The sequence below is a fragment of the Trichechus manatus genome, unplaced genomic scaffold (assembly GCF_000243295.1).
Source record: "Trichechus manatus latirostris isolate Lorelei unplaced genomic scaffold, TriManLat1.0 scaffold00026, whole genome shotgun sequence".
NCBI classification, from domain to species: domain Eukaryota; kingdom Metazoa; phylum Chordata; class Mammalia; order Sirenia; family Trichechidae; genus Trichechus; species Trichechus manatus.
The window spans coordinates 23,936,936-23,941,468 of record NW_004443962.1 but is presented as its reverse complement, the minus strand read 5'-3'; the positions used below and the strand labels follow the sequence as shown (position 1 = coordinate 23,941,468).

The 4,533-nt window shown below is 54.0% G+C and overlaps 1 pseudogene; it reads left to right on the top strand.

The window, feature by feature from the left end:
• Positions 1-291: 291 nt before the first annotated feature.
• Positions 292-3,340, top strand: LOC101354999 (protein Shroom3-like; annotated as a pseudogene).
• Positions 3,341-4,533: the final 1,193 nt, after the last annotated feature.

Below are 4,533 nucleotides of genomic sequence, written 5' to 3'. Positions count from 1 at the left end.
TGTTGGGCACCCCTGGGGCCTCTGTGCCCCCCACAGCATGATTCAACTTCTCCAGCTGCGCACCGCAGCCGCGGTAGCTGGGACATGGATGGTTGTGCAGGTCGCGGTAGAGTTGCCCATTGTTGAGCTTGGCAAGCCCTGCCACTGACGCCCTGCGTTACCTCCTTGGAGTGGTGGTGAGGTTTGAACTTGGCACAGGTGCCAGTCTGAAGCCCGTGTGGCCCACGGTGGCAGCCTGCGAGCTGCGATGAGACGTGTACAGAACAGAGCCGTGCAGATATTGCCGCCTCTAACTTCTTCAGCCTTGACCGCCTCACCTCTGACCCACAGCAGAGGAAAGTAATGTGGTCAGGAGCAGTTAAACTTGGGCTAAAGCACAGGTTCAGTGAACCTGGAGGCCAACCTCACTCTTGGCTTTCAAGTAAATTTAGGGAGAACCAATGGGATGCCAGCACAATGCAAATATCCCAGGGCACGATTGGTACTCTTTGGCACCAAGGCTACCATTCCAGCTCTTTTACAAGTGACCTCTCCAACTGTGACCATACTTATCTGTAGCGGAGCCCTGACCAGTGCAGCTCCCAAGGGAGCATGGAAAGCCTTGAGCCCAGGACAGGATACTCACTTTGCCATCTTCTTTCCCCTGTCAAGTCAACCAGCAGCATTGACCAGCTCACCCACCTGCATAACAAAAGAGACTCTGCTTACAGCTCCCCCTCCACCCATTCTAGCATCCTAGAGTATCCGCCTCCTGGCATCTCTGGTTGGGAACGTTCAGGCTCCATGGATACCCCTTCTGTTCGAGGTGGCCTCCTGGAAAGTATGGGGCAGGTAGATATTCACTATGTCAAGACAGTCTGTGTTACTCAGAGGGGACTCTCAGAGGAGTATGAGTTAAACCCTTCTGCCCTGCTTCTTCAAGGTAGGGAAGCCCAAGCATCAGCAGAATACCAGAGCTATGATAAATGGCGTAATGTTCCTCAGGGCAAAGGAGTGCCACCCTCATCCTGGAACCAGAAGTGCCCCAGTTCCTTGGAGACGGCTGCTGATAACCCTCCTTATAAGGTGGGTACATCCATTCCCCAAGCTGGGAGTGACAGATATGTAGCCATCCAGCACCATGATGGGCACAGCTCCTGGTTTAGCCTTGATCAGAAATGGTTCTGCCTGCCTCAGGAAAACTTGTTAGGCTTCCCGTAGCCTTCATTCATAGGGTACAAGCTGCATACTGTACTAGAGAAGAGTCTAGAAAGCAGCCCCTCAGTGAAGCTCAAGTGTAATTATACCCAGAAGGTGCAACCAGGACAACCTCTACTCCCGACTGACATCTACCCTGTACCTGCTGTGGAGCCACACTTTGCCCAGGTGCCCCAGCCTTCCAGGAACAGTAAAGGTATGCTTTACCATGCATTGGCCAAGGAGAGTGGATATACAGCCCTTTGGGAAGCTTGTGAGAAGACAGCTACCTTTGAGGAGAATGGGAACCAAAATAGGTCTAGCAGGGCTGAGTTTGCCGTCTACCAGCCTCTAAAACATGACTCACTGTCCCCAGTGGAGAGGAAACCAGAAACTACAGCCAAGTTTGTCCCCTACAAAGTCTATTTCCCATCAGTACCAGAAAATGAGGAGGATACCTCCCAGAGGAGACATCTCACATCTCTGCAAGGTAACAACCCACATCCCAATGAGAAAAAGAGCACCCACAGCAACTAATCATATTCTAATCACCACAGCCTCAAACTTCCTCAGGCTCTAGCCTGGCAAGTGGAAGACAAGAGATCTTCCAGGTCCTCAGAGTCTTGGGAGGTGGATTTCCAGGAAGACCACAATGCCAAACTCCAGAGAGAAGGCAGGAGAGAGAAGGTCTAGGCCAGAGCCTGTCAAGAAACTTTAGCAAGACCAAGTCGGCCTTCTCATCTCTCCACAACATTCCAGAAAGTCTAAGATGGCAAAGCAGCCTGGAGCTAGGAGGGGGATCTCAGGAAGGCTGCCCAGATAGCAAACCAGCCTCTATAGTCAACGTCAAGGCTGAGGACCCTGGAAGGAAAGTTGGTCCTTACCATAGGAGCCATCTGGACAGGCCAGTTCCCTATCTAAGACTCGAGAGGAGATTGAGCTTTTCTGTCTTTTTCCATAGTTAAGACCCAAGGTATGAAGAGCCCTCCTCCCCACTACACCATCAGACATCCAGTATGGGCCAAAGGAGGCTCAGCTCAGGCATCTCCTGGGATCTGCATGGCTTTTAGTATGGGAAGCCCCACAGCTTGTTGCTGGAGAAGGTTTCCAAAATAGAGCAGCGAGAGCAAGGGAGCCAGAGATCCTCAAGTGTAGGCTGCTCCGGTTATGATCAAACCTATAGGCAACAGGAGAGTCTCAAATTCCAGTATTTCTGGGAATGAATTTGAGGAGGCAAGAGCCAATACCGTTCTTCTGAATCCATTGAGCCTCTAGGCAATGGGGAGCAGCACTTCAAACACGGAGAGACAAATTGGAAGTTTCCTGGCAGCCATCTGGGAAACAGCTGAGAAGGGGTGCAGGTGGTGGCTGAGGCCCCCCTCTCCAAGGAGGTGAGCCCCCAGGCAGGATACTCCCCTCCTCCGCAGCCAGAGCACTTTTCAGCTCTTCAGAGAGGCTGAGAAGGCGACTGTGGCCGGATGACAGGCCTGCCATTCCCTAGTCGCCTCAGCCACACCTAATGGAACAGCATCAAGGACACACAGTCCCGTGTCCTGGGGGCCACCTCCTTTTGACGGAGGCACCTAGAACTGGGGGCTCACTGGCATCCATACCCTGGTGGCCCTGGCCCACCTCGGCCCACATGGGGCTGCAGATTCCCGAGGTGCCAGCGAAGGTCTCCCTGTCCCCACACATGCCCTGTGAGCGGCAAAGCTGACCCCGGCCAATGGTGAACCGGCCCAGCCAGCATCCTCCAGCTGCTCAGAGAGGGGCATGCTGGTGCCTGACCCCCAAGCAGAAGAAGCATTCCTATTTGGAGCCCCAGAAGATGAACGAGGTGGGGGTCTCGAAAAAGGCTGAGCCAATGCACTTGGGTCCAGAGGAAGGGGCTGTATTTTCCAGACACCACCATGGCCAAGTGCCACCAGATCTTCGAGCGCAAAGTGAAGACCTGCTGGATGCTCAGCCTGTAGGGTCAGGAGCTGAGGCAGTTCCAGCAGAGCCCCTGGCTGACTACATTCAGTTCAAGAATGGCAAGCGGCCATCGACCTCTGTGCGCTGCAGCTTCCGGCAACCTGGACCTTTGCAGAAACCCGCCCAGAGCACTGGGTCCCACGGCTCTGGAAGGCCACAGACTTCAGCCGTATCTCACTGCAGGAGCTGAGCCTACAGCCTAGCAGAGAGGTCTCCCTCCAGCTTGCTGCAGTGCAGGTGGCTGGGGGTAGTTCCCACGGCCCCCTCATTATCACAGCAACTCTTTTGCCAGAGACCACCTCCTATGGGAATGATGGCATGGGGACCACGAGGCCTCAAGGGATCCCACAGGCCCAAGCTGCTCGGTGGAGCCAACTATGGGCCTTGGGGTCCCAGAGGGTGGACAGGACCTCTGGGGAGCCATCCTCCTAGTGAGCCACAGCTGGGAAGACTGGGAAGTCCAAGTCGGCTGAGGACCTGCTGGAGTGCTGGGAAGTCCTGGTCATCTGTATCCACGTGCAGTTCAGGTCATTTCCTATCAAAGACGAAAAGCAGCAGGGTATGCTTTTGAGAGACAACAGTAGTTTTGGTCTTCTTGTGAAGAATTCATGCTCCTTGGTTGGCTCTGGATCTAGGGCCACTCAGTTGTTCAGATAAAGGCCGTGAAGAGATGCCACTGCTCACACACCGTCCTAGACCTTGTTGGGGTGGTGCAGGATGCAGAGCAATTAGTGGCCTCTCAGTTCCCAGTGAATGTCCTAGAACCCTGGACCCTCACTGAGAAGCTAACAGGACACCTTGCCCCAGGCTACTTCCAGCAGGAATGTAGAGCCATCTCACAGACATCAGGATGGGACCACTGACCCTACTCAGCTCCAGTCTGCCTTGCACTGTGCCTTATACCTACTGCTCACCGGCTGCTGCTGACCAGCAGGCTGAGTAGGATGGTCAGGCAAGGTGACAGCCTCTTTCACCCTGCACCCTGCAATAATAGTTCCAGCCAGACCCAGCCTCCAAGTCCCAGAGGCCTGGAATTCACCAGCCCAGAGAATGGGATACAGGAGGGGATGAGGAAATAGTTCCTGCTACCTCAGAGTCCTCCTTCCCCTTGAGTAAAATGGGCCTACAGAGTCCGAGAGGACAGCCTTCCTGAGGGATCCTTGTTGTCAGAGTTTGTAAACCTGAAGCACTATAAAAAACAGCAGAGGCTTCCAAGTTCAGGAAGCACCTCTGAGCCAGACACACCTGTTGGTGCCCCAAGAATTCCAGGGAGGATCTCCCTCCAAATATCTGAGTCAGTCCTGCAGGCCAGCCCATCACCTCCAGATGATTGTGACAATGAAGTATTTGTGAAGGACTTGCAACTCAGTGCCACTTCTAACC